General features: G+C 39.7%; 1 long non-coding RNA gene across 1 annotated transcript in view; it reads left to right on the forward strand.

Moving 5' to 3' along the window:
* Positions 1–16,779, forward strand: part of LOC149122290 (uncharacterized) — a 58,022-nt gene that overhangs the window by 10,285 nt on the left and 30,958 nt on the right. Inside the window, exon 2 of the long non-coding RNA XR_016220053.1 lies at positions 12,552–12,617. This is a non-coding gene — a long non-coding RNA (uncharacterized LOC149122290). The remainder of the gene's footprint in view (positions 1–12,551; positions 12,618–16,779) is intronic.

The raw sequence follows: 16,779 nt of genomic DNA on the forward strand, positions 1-16,779 counted from the left end.
TAGGACATCCACCATTCTATGAGTCTGCTGAGTATCTCACTTCCCATGTTGGATCACTCTCCCCTTTATTTATTCTATCGGTTAGTGTTAGCAGGTACTAGACTTGTTTATTTGCTCCCTTTGACTCTTAGTCCTTTCATTATGATCAATTGTGAACTGAAATTGATCACTTGGACTAGTGAGATGGCATTGGCACATGCCACCTTGATGGGATTGAATTGGAATCCCCTGGTATGTTTCCAACTCTACCAATTGGGGCAAGTCAGCCCGAGCATGCCCCAAATTATACATCTCTTCCCTCTCTTATTCCCACTCTTATGTTTAACAGGGATCACATTTCAGTTAAATTTCAACACTTAAGAATAACTGTGTGATAATTACAGAATTAAACCAGTCATATTAAGTAGAACAGACAAAAAACCTACTAAGAGGGATAATGTATTAAGTTGTCCATTAACAGTCAGGGCTATGCTGATCAAGTCACCATTTCTCATAGTGTCCATTTCACTTCAGGAGGTTTCCTTTTTGGTGTTCAGTCAGTTGTCACCGATCAGGGAGAATATATGGTATTTGTCCCTTTGGGACTGGCTTATTTCACTCAGCATGATGTGTTCCAGATTCCTCCATGTTGTTGCAAATGACTGGATTTCGTTGTTTCTTACTGCGGTATAGTATTCTAAAGAATACATATCCCATAATTTCTTTATCCAGTCTACCGTTGATGGGCATTTAGGTTGGTTCCAGGTCTTGGCTATTGTGAATTGTGCTGCAATAAACATTAGGGTGCAGACCGCTTTTTTTGTTTGTCAATTTAAACTCCTTTGGGTAAATTCCAAGGAGTGGGATGGCTGGGTCGAACGGTAGGGTTATCTTCAGGTTTCTGAGAAATCTCCAGACTGACTTCCATAGTGGCTTGACCAGTTTGCATTCCCACCAACAGTGGGTTAGTGTCCCTTTTTCCCCACATCCTCACCAGCATCTGTTGTTGGTAGATTTCTGGATGTGAGCCATTCTAACCGGGGTGAGGTGAAACCTCATTGTGGTTTTGATTTGCATTTCCCTGATTGCTAGTGACCTTGAACATTTTTTCATGTGCCTGTTGGCCATTTGGATTTTCTCTTTTGAAAACTGTCTATTGAGGTCCTTGGCCCATCTCTTAAGTGGGTCGTTGGTTTTGTTTTTGTGGAGTTTCTTGATCTCTTTGTAGATTCTGGTTATTAACCCTTTATCTGTTGCATAGTTTGCAAATATTTTTTCCCATTCTGTCGGTTGTCTCTTCATTCTCCTGACTGTTTCTTTTGCAGTACAGAAACTTCTCAATTTGATGCAATCCCAATAGTTGATTTTGGCTTTGCCTGCCTGTGCCTCCCGGGTCTTTTCCAGAAATTCTTTGCCTATGCCAATATCTTGAAGGGTTTCTCCAATGTTCTCTAATAACTTGATGGTGTCAGGACGTAGATTTAGGTCTTTAATCCACGTTGAGTGGATTTTTGTGTAAGGTGTAAGGTAGGGGTCTTGTTTCATGCTTCTGCATGTGGAAATCCAGTTTTCCCAGCACCATTTATTGAATAGACTGTCCTTGCTCCAGGAATTAGTTTTAGATCCTTGATCAAATATAAGTTGGCTGTAGATGTTTGGGTTGATTTCTGGTGTTTCAGTTCTGTTCCATTGGTCTATCCATCTGTTTCTGTACCAGTACCATGCTGTTTTGATTACAACTGCCCTGTAGTATGTCCTAAAATCTGGTATTGTGATGCCTCCGGCTTTGTTTGTGTTGTACAAGATTGCTTTAGCTATTCGAGGTCTCTTGTGCCTCCATATGAATTTCAGCATCATTTTTTCTAGATCTGCGAAGAATGTCTTTGGTATCTTGATTGGTATTGCATTGAATCTATAAATTGCTTTTGGGAGAATGGACATTTTGATGATGTTGATTCTTCCAATCCATGAGCATGGAAGATTTTTCCATTTTTTGGTATCCTCTTCTATTTCTTTCTTTAAGGTTTTGTAATTCTCATCGTAGAGATCTTGAACGTCCTTGGTTAAGTTTATTCCAAGGTATTTGATTGTTTTTGTAGCTATTGTGAATGGGATTGATCTTAGCAGTTCTTCCTCAGCCGTGGCATTGCCTGTGTATACAAAGGCTGTTGATTTTTGTGCATTGATTTTATACCCTGCTACTTTGCCAAACTCCTCTATGAGTTCTGATAGTCTCTTAGTAGAGTTCTTTGGATCCTCTAAGTACACAATCATATCGTCTGCAAAGAGGGATAGTTTGACTTCTTCCTTCTTGATTTGTATTCCTTTGATTTCCTTTTTCTTGTCTGATGGCTCTGGCTAAAACTTCCAGAACTATGTTAAATAGCAGTGGTGAGAGTGGGCATCCCTGCCTGGTGCCAGATTTCAGTGGAAATGCTTCCAACTTTTCCCCATTCAATAGGATGCTGGCTGTGGGTTTTTTATAAATTGCTTTGATTATATTGAGGAATGTTCCTTCTATACCCAATTTGCTTAGAGTTTTCATCATGAAAGGGTGTTGAATTTTATCAGATGCTTTCTCTGCATCAATTGAGATAATCATATGGTTTTTCTTTTGCAGTCTGTTAATGTGGTGAATCACATTGATTTATTTGCGAATGTTGAACCATCCGTGCATCCCAGGGATGAATCCCACTTGGTCTGGGTGGATGATTTTCCTGATGTTTTGTTGTACTCTATTGGCCAGAATTTTATTGAGGATTTTTGCGTCTTTGTTCATCAGGGATATTGGTCTGTAATTCTCTTCCACTGCTGCATCTTTTTCTGGCTTAGGAATTAAGGTGATGCTGGCTTCATAGAAAGAATTTGGGAGGACTTCCTCTTTTTCGATTGTTCTGAATAGTTTGAGAAGAAATGGGATTAGTTCTTCTTTAAATGTCTGGTAGAATTCAGCAGTGAATCCATCTGGTCCTGGGCTTTTCTTTGTTGGGAGGGCCTTTATTACTGTTTCAATTTCTGTCTCAGTTATGGGTCTGTTTAGGTTTTTGATGTCTTCCTGGTTCAATTTAGGCAGGTTGCATGTGTCCAGGAATCTATCCATTTCTGATAGGTTTCCCTGTTTGCTGGCATACAAGTCCTTGTAGTAATTTCTGATGATTCTTTTTATTTCTGTGGTGTCTGTTGTTATGTTTCCTTTTTCATCTCTGATTTTATTGATTTGGGTCTTTTGTCTTCTTTTTTTAGTTAGTTGGGCCAATGGGGTGTCAATTTTGTTTATTTTTTTCAAAAATCCAGCTCCTCGTTTGGCTGATTTTTTGTAATTTTTTTTGGATTCAGTCCTGTTAATTTCTTCTCTGATTTTAATTATTTCTCTTCTCCTACTAGATTTGGGTCTGGTTTGCTGCAGTTTTTCTAGGTCCTTGAGGTGCGCTGAAAGCTCATTTATTTGGTACCTTTCCAATTTCTTGATATAGGCACCTATTGATATAAACTTTCCTCTCAATACTGCTTTTGCTGTGTCCCATAAGTTTTGATATGTTGTGTTGTTGTCTTCATTTACTTCCAGAAAGTTTTTGATTTCTCTTTTGATTTCTTGAATGACCCAGTGTTCATTCAGGAGCATGTTGTTCAGTCTCCATGTGTTTGCATACTTTCTGGGGTTTCCTGAGTTGCTAATTTCCAGCTTCATTCCGCTGTGGTCTGAGAAGCTGCATGGTATGATTCTAATTCTTTTGAATTTGCTGAGACTTGCTTTATGGCCTAGTATGTGATCAATCCTAGAGAAGGTTCCATGCACTGCTGAGAAGAATGTGAAGTCTGTAGATGTAGGGTTGAAAGTTCTGTAGATATCTGTTAGATCCATTTGGGCAATAGTGTCAATTAAATCTGCTGTTTCCTTGTTGATCTTCTGTCCGGATGATCTGTCTATTTCTGAGAGTGGAGTATTGAAGTCCCCCAGTACTATTGTATTGGAATCTAAATCTCCCTTTAAGTCCCTTAACATATCTTTTAAATAGACCGGTGCCTGTAATTAGGTGCATATACATTTATAATAGTTACATCTTCCTGTTGAATTGAACCCTTAATCATTATATAGTGTCCCTCTTTGTCTCTCTTAACAGTTTTTGTATTAAGGTTTATTTTGTCTGATATTAATATGGCTACACCTGCTTTTTTTTGGTTTCTGTTGGCATGGAATATCTTTTTCCAACCTTTCACTTTCAGTCTGCATGCCTCTTTGTTAGAGAGATGTGTTTCTTGTAGGCAACAAATAGTTGGGTTGTGTTCTTTGAGCCAGTCAGCCAAACGGTGTCTTTTAACTGAAGAATTCAGACCATTAATGTTCAATGTGACTATTGATACGTAGTGACTTTGCCCTGCCATTTTCCCGGAAATATTTTCTAGTATATGCTTTGAGCTTCCCATGCTCTTTTACTGGTAGGTGTTCTTCCTTTCCCTTCTTTCATATTGATGACCGTGTTTCTGTGTTTCTGAGTGTAGCACATCTTTAAGTATCTTTTGCAGGGCCGGACAAGTGGCCACAAAGTCTTTCAATTTCTGTTTGCTATGAAAGGTCTTTATTTCACCTTCATTCACAAATGAAAGCTTGGCAGGATATAATATTCTGGGCTAGCAATTTTTCTCTCTTAGCACCTGTGCTATGTCTCGCCATTCCCTCCTAGCCTGTAGTGTTTCTGATGAGAAGTCTGCTGTGAGTCTGATTGGAGATCCTCTGAGAGTAATCTGACGTTTCTCTCTTGCACATTTTAGGATCTTTTCTTTATGTTTCACTGTGGAGAGTTTAATTACCACGTGTCGTGGTGAGGATCTCTTTTGGTCATGTTTATTGGGGGTTCTATGAGCTTCCTGTACTAGGATATCTCTGTCCTTCTCCAAACCTGGAAAGTTCTCTGCTAGTATCTCACTAAAAAGGCCTTCCAATCCTTTCTCTCTCTCCATGCCTTCAGGAACTCCTAGAACTCGAATGTTGGTGTTTTTTTAATAGTATCCTGTTTATTCCCAACAATATGTTTTAGATTTCTAATTTCCTCTTCTTTTCTTTGGTTTGACTGTATGTTTTCCTGTGCTCTATCTTGTAAGTCCGATATTCTCTCTTCTGCTTCACCCATTCTGTTTTTAAGGCTTTCTAATGTGTTTGTCATTTGATCTATTGAGCTCTTCATTTAATTTTGATTTCTCTTCACTATAACACTTTCCTGTTCTACTAGTTTCTGAGTTTCATTTTGACTCTTCCTTAAAATTTCATTTTCATGAGAGATTTTCAATCTTGTCCATTAAGGATTTCTGTAGTTCAAGGATTTGCTTTTGAAAACTTCTAAATGTTCTTATCATAAATTTTTTGAAATCCGTATCTTGCATTTCTTCTATCTCATCATCTTCATAATCTTGGCTTGGGGTGTTTTGCTTATTTGGAGGCATCATAGTGTCATCGTTGATCTTGTTCCCTCAATTTCTGTGTTTGTTACTCGGCATAGTTAATTCTTCTTGCATCACTGTGCTTTTTTTTTTTTTATACTGTGTCCATGTTAACTGTACTGCCTGCTGTTGGAGGAGCCTTGGAGGCTTGAGATGGGTGCGGCCTGAGAGCTCTGCCTGGTTCTTCCTGGTTAAGGGTGTGCAAAGGTGACACCCTCAGGTTATGCGTGGTAAATCTCTCTCTTTTTATTTATTTATGTATTTTATTTATTCAGGGGGTAAGTAACACCGCATGGCACAGCTGTGCAGAATTGATGGTATTTCGCTTCCAGTCTTTGGCTCCTCTGGACTCCCACTGGGTTGCCTAGGCTACTGAATTGTAGTGACTCAGTTCCTTAGCTCTCCCCAATTGATATGTAAATCCAGAGAGGGGGCCTGCTCTTTGTCTCTTGGGAATTCTTCAAGCCTTGCAGCCTTGTAACCTTTGCAAGGTTAGGGGGAAGAGAAACCCCGAAGCTTTTTTTTTCCCTTCTTTCTGGTAGTGAGTTTGCTGCACTTTCCGGCCCCCCTCTAGATTCTGACCCCCGTTTCCCCACCAATGTCTCGGGTTAATGAGCTCACCTCCCCTTCCAGCGCCGATGTGTGGACTCGGAGCCCTGAGCGTCCCAAGTCTCCCGAGCACTGGCGCGCAGACCCTGGGGCTTCCACGGCTCGGTCCCGCGACTTGGCTTCCGCGCGGTGGGCGACCTTGTTCTCCCAGTAGGTCCTCCGATTCATGGCCACTCCATCCAGAAGGGTTTCCCCTGCAATATTTTCCTGGTTCTTTTTTCTGCGGCTACCGTAACTGCCCTTTTATTAAACTAAATTTTCCCGGACTATCGGTGCGCGCCCTCACTATTCCGCCATCTTGGCTCTGCCCAAGTTCCAATAGTCTCTTAGTAGAGTTCTTTGGGTCCCCTAAATACAGAATCATGTCATCTGCAAAGAGGGATAGTTTGAGTTCTTCCTTCCCAATTTGTATTCCTTTAATTTCTTTTTCTTGCCTAATAGCTCTGGCTAGAACCTCCAGAACTATATTGAATAGCAGTGGTGAGAGTGGGCATCCCTGTCTGGTACCAGATCTCAGTGGAAATGCTTCCAACTTTTCCCCATTCAATAGGATGCTGGCCGTGGGTTTTCCATAGATTGCTTTGATTGTATTGAGGAATGTTCCTTCCAAACCCAGTTTGCTTAGAGTTTTCATCATGAACGGGTGTTGTATTTTATCAAATGCTTTCTCGGCATTTATTGAGATAATCATATGGTTTTTCTTCTGCAGTCTGTTAATGTGGTGTATCACATTGATTGTCTTGCACACTTTAAACCATCCCTGCATCCCAGGGATGAATCCCACTTGGTCTGGGTGGATGATCTTTCTGATGTGTTGTTGCATTCTATTGGCAAGAATTTTATTGAGGATTTTTGCATCTATGTTCATCAGGGATATTGGTCTGTAATTCTCTTCCACTGCTGCATCTTTTTCTGGCTTAGGAATTAAGGTGATGCTGGCTTCATAGAAAGAATTTGGGAGGACTTCCTCTTTTTCGATAGTTCTGAATAGTTTGAGAAGAATTGGAGTTAGTTCTTCTTTAAATGTCTGGTAGAATTCAGCAGTGAATCCATCTGGTCTTGGGCTTTTCTTTGTTGGGAGGGCCTTTATTACTGTTTCAATTTCTGTCTCAGTTATGGGTCTGTTTAGGTTTTCGATGTCTTCCTGGTTCAATTTAGGTAGATTGCATGTGTCCAGGAATCTATCCATTTCTGATAGGTTTCCCTGTTTGCTGGCATACAAGTCCTTGTAGTAATTTCTGATGATTCTTTTTATTTCTGTGGTGTCTGTTGTTACATTTCCTTTTTCATCTCTGATTTTATTGATTTGGGTATTTTCTCTTCTTTTTTTAGTTAGTTGGGCCAATGGGGTGTCAATTTTGTTTATTTTTTCAAAAATCCAGCTCCTCGTTTGGCTGATTTTTTGTAATGTTTTTCTTGATTCAATCCTGTTAATTTCTTCTCTGATTTTAATTATTTCTCTTCTCCTACTAGATTTGGGTCTGGTTTGCTGTAGGTTTTCTAGATCCTTGAGGTGAATTGAAAGCTCATCTATTTGGTGTCTTTCCAATTTCTTGATGTAGGCACCTATTGATATAAACTTTCCTCTTAACCCTGCTTTTGCTGCGTCCCATAAGTTTTGGTATGTTATGCTGTTATCCTCATTTACTTCCAGAAAGTTTTTGATTTCTCTTTTGATTTCTTCTATGACCCATTGTTCATTCAGGAGCATGTTGTTCAATCTCCATGTGTTTGCGTATGCTCTAGGGATTCCTGAGTTGCTAATTTCCAACTTCATTCCTTTATGGTCTGAGAAGCTGCATGGTATGATTCTAATTCTTTTGAATTTGCTGAGACTTGCTTTATGGCCTAGTATGTGGTCAATCCTAGAGAAGGTTCCATGTACTGCTGAGAAGAATGTAAAATCTTTAGCTGTAGGATTGAAAGTTCTGTAGATATCTGTTATATCCATTTGGGCTATAGTGTCATTTAAATCTACTGTCTCCTTGTTGATCTTCTGTCCTATTGATCTGTCTATTTCTGAGAATGGGGTATTGAAGTCCCCCAGTACTATTGTATTGGGGTCTAAGTCTCCCTTTAAGTCCATTAACAAATCTTTTAGATAAACTGGTGCCCTGTAGTTAGGTGCATATACATTGATAATTGTTATATCTTCATGTTGTATTGATCCCTTAATCATTATATAGTGCCCCTCTTTGTCTCTCTTAACAGTTTTTGTGGTAAAGTTTATGTTGTCCGATATTAAGATGGCTACGCCCGCTCTTTTTTCATTTCTGTTGGCATGGTATATCTTTTTCCAGCCTTTCACTTTCAGTCTGTATGGATCTTTGTTGGAAAGATGTGTTTCTTGTAAGCAGCAAATAGATGGGTTTTGTTCCTTAACCCAATCAGCCAATCGGTGTCTTTTCACTGGACAGTTCAGGCCATTAACGTTCAATGTGACTAATGAAAAGTGGTAACTTTGCCCTGCCATTTGCCAAAGATAAGTTCTAATATATGCTTTGAATTCCCTGTGATCTTTTGCTGTGAGGTTTCCTTCCTTTATCTTCTTTCATATTGATGATCGTCTTTCTGTGTTACTGTGTGCAACACATCTTTAACCATCTGTTGCAGGGCTGGATGAGTGGCGACAAATTCTTTCAATTTCTGTTTGTTGTGAAAGGTCTTTATTTTACCTTCATTCACAAGTGAGAGCTTTGCAGGATATAATATTCTGGGCTGGCAGTTGTTCTCTCTTAGTACCTGGGCTATATCTCGCCATTCCCTCCTAGCTTGTAGAGTTTCTGATGAGAAGTCAGCTGTGAGTCTGATTGGAGATCCTCTGAGAGTAATCTGACGTTTCTCTCTTGCACATTTTAGGATCTTTTCTTTATGTTTCACTGTGGAGAGTTTAATTACAACGTGTCGTGGTGAGGATCTCTTTTGGTCGTGTTTATTAGGGGTTCTGTGAGTTTCCTGTACTAGGATTTCTCTGTCCTTCTCCAAACCTGGGAAATTTTCTTCTAATATCTCACTAAAAAGACCTTCTAATCCTTTCTCCCTCTCCATGCCTTCAGGAACTCCTAGAACCCGAATGTTGGGTTTTTTAATAGTATCCTGAAGATTCCTGACAATATGTTTTAGATTTCTAATTTCCTCTTCTTTTCTTTGGTCTGAGTGTATCCTTTCCTGTTCTCTGTCTTCTAAGTCCGATATTCTCTCTTCTGCTTCACCCATTCTGTTTGTAAGGCTCTGTATTGTGTTTTTCATTTGATCTATGAATTCTTCACTTCAGGCACTATCACAGTTTCCTGTTGTACTAGTTGTTTCATTTCATTTTGATTCCTCCTTAATATTTCATTTTCATGAGAGAGATTTTCTATCTTGTCCATTAAGGATTTCTGTAGTTTAATAATTTGTTTTTGAGAAATTCTTAATGTTCTTATCAATTTTTTTGAGATCTGCTTCTTGCATTTCTTCTATGTCATCATCTTCATAATCTTGAATTGGGGTGTCTTTTTCATTTGAGGGCGTCATGGTGACTTCCTTGTTTTTATTACTTCGGTTTTTGCGTTTGTTATTTGGCATATTGGAGATATTTGGTTTCTTCACTGTGGTGCTTTTTCTTGTTATAGTATGACTCTAGATTAAGTGGACTATCTGTTTTTGATGGAGCCTTAGGGCTTGAGATGGGTGTGGCCTGAGAGCTCTGTTTGGTGTGCCAAAGGTGACACTCCCAGGTTAGGCGTGGTAAATCTCTCTCTCTCTTTCTTTTTTTGATTCAAAAGGGAAGTAATTCTGCACAGCTGAACGAAGTTGGAGGTAGTTAGCAGGCAAATGCTATACCCACAGGAGCCAGAGATCAGAAGCTCTTTCCCAAGGACCACACAGGGAATCTTTTCAGCCCTCAGAGTGGGCTCAAAATCTCCTTCAATCTCCCACTGGGTTGCCAAAGTTACGGAATTGTAGCGTCTCTGGAGAGTGCTCACGTGAATTCCGTGAGTTCTCTCCCCCACCGTCTCTTTTTTCACAGTCTCAGTTCAGTAGCACCACAAATTTACTAGGTCCTAATCTCCTGTTAATTTGCCCTGCCCAGAGTCAGGTTTTACTGCTAGGCTCAGGGCCGGTGCAGACCTGAGGTCACTCTGCTTATGACGTATGTCCAAGATGGCGCCTGCTCTTTGTCTTGCTCACCCTTGAGAGGTGAGCGGAGAGAGAGAAACCCGTGTCCGTACCAGTCACCTTTTTTTTTCTCTCTCTCTCTCTCTTCCAGTTAGCCTGGTGAACTTCCCCCACCCTGGGGGGTTGTTCCCTCTAGTCTCCTCTCTCCGCTTGCCTGCTGGTGTCTCGGGCTATTGAGGTTTGGCTCACCTCGCGTTCCAGCGCTGGTGTGTTGAGTCTGCCGCTGGTGTCCCGAACTGTGGGCTCCCAAGCTCTCCACGCAGGTCCACTGTGAATCACGCATTCCGGAAGAGTTTCTTCTGCTGTTTCCTTCCCTACTCTTCCTTGAACCTGCAGTATCTCCACTTTTATTAAACTATCTCTCCCCGGACTATCAGTGTGCTCCCTTCCTATTCTGCCATCTTGCCTCTCTTCAGAGTATATTTATTGAAGTCAGAAACCTCCTGCCACAGTGTTAGGAAGGGAATGCCAAGAGATGAAGGCTTGAGAAACTTCTCAAAGTGAATTAAGTACAATTCAAGGGAGGAGCAGAACACAGCTTGGTAATCTTGATATTAAAAAAAGAACAAAGTAAGAAAAATATATATATACTGCAGAATGGTATTAGAATAAAAAGAAAGAAATAGGCCAATAGAATGCAATAAAGACCTAGAAATAAACACAGGCATCTACAGGAAACTGACCTTTGACAAAGGTGCTCAGAACATACATTAGAGAAAGGGACGTGTTCTCAATAAATGATGCAGGGAGAATTGGATTTCCAAAGGGAGGAGAATGAAAATAGACTATCTTTCACTATGCATAAAGGCCTACATATAAGACTTAAAACTATGAAACTTCTAAAAGAAATCATAGGATATGATTAGACACAGATTATAGCAAGGTTATTATAAAATCAGGCTGCAAATGCACAAGAAACAAAAGCAAAAACATACAAATAGGACTTCCTTAAACTGAAGTGCCACAAAGGAAACAATCAACAATTCTACAGAATGGGAACAAGCTAAACGCCCATGAAGTGATGAATGGGTGAAGAAAATGTAGTTTATACATACAAATACAATGGATTGCCAGTCAGCCCTGTTATTTGTGACAACGTGGATGGAATTGTAGGTTATAATGTTAAATGAAATAGGTCAGGCACAGAAAGACAACTACAGCATGATCTCACTAGTATCTAAAAAGTTTATTTAAAAGTTGAAAGTAGGGACTGGCACTGTAGCATGGTGGGTAAAGACACTGCCTGCAATGCTGGCATCCCATATGGATACCAGTTCGAGTCCTGGCTACACCACTTCTGATCCAGCTCCCTGCTATGACCTGGGAAAGCAGTGGAAGATGGTCCAATTTCTTGGGCCCTGGTACCTCTGTGGGAGACCCAAAAGAATCTCCGCAATCCTGGCTTCAGAACTGCACAGCTCTGACCACTGCAGCCATCTGAGAAGTGAACTAGCAGATGGACCTCTCTCTCTCTCTCTCTGCCTCTGCCTTTCTGTAACTCTGCCTTTCAAATAAGTAAATAAATCTTCTTAAAAAAACAAAATAGGAATAGTGGTTAAATAGTGGTTATCAGAGACAGGAGAGTAGAAGAGAGGGAGGCATGGGTGCAACTTGGTTACTGGCAGTGGGTAGTAACTTACAGTAAAATAGAATAAAAATCTTGGTGTTCTGTTGCAGAATAGAGTGAATAGATAATATACTGTGCACTTTTATAAAAGTAAAAAAGGATTTTGAATATTTTCATGATTAAAAATACTAAATGTTTGAGGATATTGCTGCCTTTACCCTGATTTGAATGTTATGTAAGGGATGCATGTGTTGAAACATCAGAAGACAATCCACAAATATAATTTTAAATGCTCATTTACTTATTTTTCATTTACTTGAAAGGGAGAAGGAGAGATAGAGAAAGAAATCTTACGTATGCTGGTTCACTTTTCAAATGCCTGCAGCATCAAGGGCTAGGGCAAGCTGAAGCCAGCAGACAGGAACTCCATTATCATGTCCATGTGAGTGGCAGGGGCACAGTCACTTGATCTATCATCTGTTGTGCCCAAGATGTATTAGCAGGAAACTTGATATGTACAGCATAGCTGGAATTTGAAATTGGCACTCTGATATGGAGTATGGATAATTTTTATGTATCAATTAAGAGTGTAGGATTTCTGTTACCAATGAAAATTATATTTCTTTGTATTTCATCACCTGGGGCATTTGCTAATCTCTGAACTACCCCCATAACTTAGGAGTGCAAAACCATCAAGAAGGACTATCGTTGAATAAGGAGAACAGCTTAGAAAGTAAGAAATAGAGCTGGCAGAGGCACTGGAATAGAAAAATTGAAAATGTTTTTTTTTCCCCCACAGGGTTATGGGCTGAATAGTGTTCTCCCAAATTTGTGTGTAAAACTCTAAGCCCTAGTACATCATAATGTAAGTATATACCTTAAAAACATAATTAAGGTAAAATGGTTATTTTACCATATTATGACTGGTACCCTTATGAAACTGATTAACAACACTGGGAAGCCGGCGCCGTGGCTCACTAGGCTAATCCTCCGCCTTTCGGCGCCAGCACTCCGGGTTCTAGTCCCGGTCTGGACGCCGGATTCTGTCCCAGTTGCCCCTCTTCCAGGCCAGCTCTCTGCTGTGGCCAGGGAGTGCAGTGGAGGATGGCCCAAGTGCTTGGGCCCTGCACCCCATGGGAGACCAGGATAAGTACTTGGCTCCTGCAATCAGATCAAGTGCGGTGTGCCGGCCGCAGCGTGCTGGCCGCGGCGGCCATTGGAGGGTGAACCAACGGCAAAAGGAAGACCTTTCTCTCTGTCTCTCTCTCTCTCACTGTCCACTCTGCCTGTCAAAAAAAAAAAAAAAACACTGGGAAAGAGACAGAGGGAGAAGACAGCCACCCACAGCCCAGGAATGAGGACTTGCAACAAATCAACCTTACTGACACCTTGATCTTGGACTTCTATTCTCCAAAATTGTGGTAAAATAAAGTTTTGTTGTTTAAATCATTCAGCCTGTAGTACTTCATTTTTGCAGGAATTTTTTCTTTTTAAATTTTTATTAATTTAGAGAACAGATTTCATGTATTTTACAGGTACAGTTCTAAGAAGATAACTATTTCTCTCTCCCCCTTTCCCTCCCTCAATCCCTCTCCTTCCTCTCTTTTTTTTTTACTATTTGCAGACATAATTTCAATCCACTCTACAATCACAGGCTTAATTCAACACTAGCCATCTTATGAATAAGTAAAAAATAGGAAGAACATAGAACCAGAAGAACATAATACCAGAAATTTATTTATTCTCTACAATATCCTGAAGCAAGAACTGTATCTGGGGATGAATCATGGTGGTACCAATACAATTATGAAGAAAACCCCATCAAATCAATGACTACCAAAAGTTGGTTGAGAAGACTGACAAAGGCAAAATCATGGCAAGGTTTTATTGGGATGTTTGAGGCATTTTAATTGTTGAATTAACAGGGGGCCAGAGAGCAATAGTATCTGGTCATTATGAGAGTTTTAGATAAATCTAAACTTTTCCCAAAATTCTCCCAGGGAAACTGTCCAGATATCCTCCACCAGGTCAACATCTTGGCTAAGTTCATTTGTTGAACAGGATAAGTTCACAAATTTCAAAGGAAAATTCTTAGGTATCCATCTCCGAATCCTCATTTGTCTGCTCCTGACTTACTTTTGTTTCTAAACCTTTAAAAATATTTATTTGAAAGGCAGGATTACATAGAGAAAGAGAGACTGGGAGAGGCTGGGGGAGAGTGAGAGAGAGAGCGAGAGAGACACAGAGAGAGAGAACCATCACTGGTTCACTCTCCAAACAGCTGCGTCAACTGGGGTTGGTTGAGGACAGGGCCAGGAGCCTGGAACTCTATCTGAGTCTCCCTTGTGCGTGGCAAAGGGCAGGCATTGCAGCTGGTGGCTTAAGGTGCTGCACCACAATGCCAGCACCCTGTTTTCTAATTATAAAAAATCTTAAAGGCAATCATTTTTCTTTTGTTAATAATGTAAAAATATAGGCATTAATATCATTCCTTACAAGTTATATATTTCCCTTTAATCACCATATATTTTATTTATAATTTCACTATCTCATTATAGTTTTTTTTCTCTTCATATCAATCACACACACACACACACACATATCATTTAACATCCTGATCTAGTTCAATTCTGCTGGGAACATGTGAGCATCTTGGTTGATTTTTCATTGTGAGGTTATAGGGTCCACAAAAACCCTGGGTTTCCTTGGTAAAGTTCATACACTGGTGTTTCAAACACAGATTGGGACAGACTAGTGATTCCCCCTTTCCAGATAAGGTATTTTTAAATTTATTGGATTTTTATTGGACTATAACTTGTTTTTTTTTTTTTTATTTTTGCAAGCTCTATTGGAATTTTTTAAGATTTTATTTGAGAGGTAGAGTTACAGACAGCGAGAGGGAGAAACAGAGAAAAGGTCTTCTGTCCATTGGTTCACTCCCCAAATGGCCGCAATGGCTGAAGCTGTGCTGATCCGAAGCCAGGAGCCAGGTGCTTCCTCCTGGTTTCCTATGTGGGTTCAGGGCCCAAGCACTTGGACCATCCTCCACTGCTTCCCAAGGCCACAGCAGAGAGCTGGACTGGAAGAGGAGCAGCTGGGACTAGAACTGGCACCCATATGGGATGCTGGCACTGCAGGTGGAGGACCAACCTGCGCCACAGCACTGGACCTCTATTGGAATTTTTTAAAGATACTAGCATCTTTCCTTTATTTTATTCTGGTATGTGCAGTAATGTTTCTTTGATTTATGTTTCCTTTTGAATTTTCAGTTTTTCCCCATTTTTAATGTAATTGAAATGACCTACTTTTCAACAATTCCCTTGTATCTGCTTTTCATTCTGTCATTTCTTTTTTGAAATTATTCATTTCTCAAATTGATTACAATATTCTTTTATAACATATTTATCCTTTTTCCATTTTTTGTTTTCAAATTAGAATTTACAAGTCTCACTTCTATATACACCTTTACCATGTTGGTGTAATTAAATCCTAACACTATGAATTTATGACTATCGGGATTGGCTTTATCACTGTAAAATAATTAACTCCCTAAAAATTTTTAATTTTTTCTCCATGAGGACTTTCATGAATCCAGTTTTCAAGAGCCATCTTAGAAAAGACTGAGCATTAACCCTTTCCAGGAAAGATCATTTTCCCAACTCCAGATTTTTATGGGACCATGAATTTCTGTTGATATTTGAAAGTTTCAATAGAGTACTTCTATATTCTGGCATCTTTCCATCATGGTTATTTAGAAAGTAGCAATATATTTGTTTCATTTACATTTCCCAATTTCTTCTCTTATTTTCATTTGTAATGTATTTGCAAAAGACTATTTTGTAGTAAATTTGCTTATATGTGCTTATTCTATTATTGCTCCTACAAAATTACTAATTTCTCAGATAATCACTCTGTGCTTTTTTTCTTTATATATGCCCCTTCTTTTTGTTTGTTCTTTGATATATTTTATATATAAATGTAACCTATACATATTTAAATATAGTGTAAGGCAACCCTAGCACTAGGAAACTGTAGTCATTTTGGTTGGCTTTTTGTGAAGTAATCAATGCCCTCAAAAATCTGTATTCATCCTGGAAACATCTGTGTGAACAGTTTTGCAAGTGCCACACTTGCCTGTCTGATAATTCACCATTTTAAAGTAACATAATTTTTTAAATTATTCTGATGTTTATTGACAAACTTACTTTTGTTTTTTATTGTTCTTGAATATCATATCATACATTTATTCTTTAGCTTCCTACTATTACTAAGATCTACTCCATAAGTGGCTCCTCTGACAGTTTCCATTTCACAGAAATTCTGTTCTGTAACAATTAACTTTGAAATGTCTAGGGCTGGGATGAGAATGCTTCAAGGCATTGCTTGGGATAATGAGATCCCAGGGGCCACCATGAAGGTTGTTCTCCCCATTCCCCAGCTGCCACACAAAATCTGCAAGTAACACAGGAAACATCTCTGCAAGACCATCCAGGTTGAACAGAGAACACCACCTTTGATTCAAATTACATGTCCAGTATTACACTGTACACATCCATCATTACACATACTTAAAATAATGTAAGTATGCACAGTGACATAATGGGTCTCACTTTGAAAGTAAACTATTAGCAGCCAATACATATTTTTAAACTCTTAAATAATACCATTTTCTCTAAAGTTAACAGTGTTGCTGCATACACAGGGACTGCTGCAGAAGCCCTAGACATGCAGAAAGAGGCGGAGAGAATAATTACATGTTAATATGGATATAGGAAGCTTTCCAGCCAAATCTTATTCTAAAGATACCCTTGAAAACCAGAGCCAGTTTCCATGCTGAATGGGGTTCCATGGGAGGGAACTGTGCTTTCACAAAGGTGGATAGAGGTACTCTGATTCCCAAGGTAACTTCAGCTTCCAGGGGCAGAGGAGCTGGGTGCCTCTTGCTCAGGGGTGTCTGTCAAACCTTGGAATTCCACCCAGGTCTGCAGGGCTGTGCTGGGCTGATGGAGATCCTTTTGACCTGGTAG

This window comes from Oryctolagus cuniculus, chromosome 14 (genome assembly GCF_051225735.1).
Source record: "Oryctolagus cuniculus isolate XC-2025 breed Fujian yellow rabbit chromosome 14, ASM5122573v1, whole genome shotgun sequence".
NCBI classification, from domain to species: Eukaryota; Metazoa; Chordata; class Mammalia; order Lagomorpha; family Leporidae; genus Oryctolagus; species Oryctolagus cuniculus.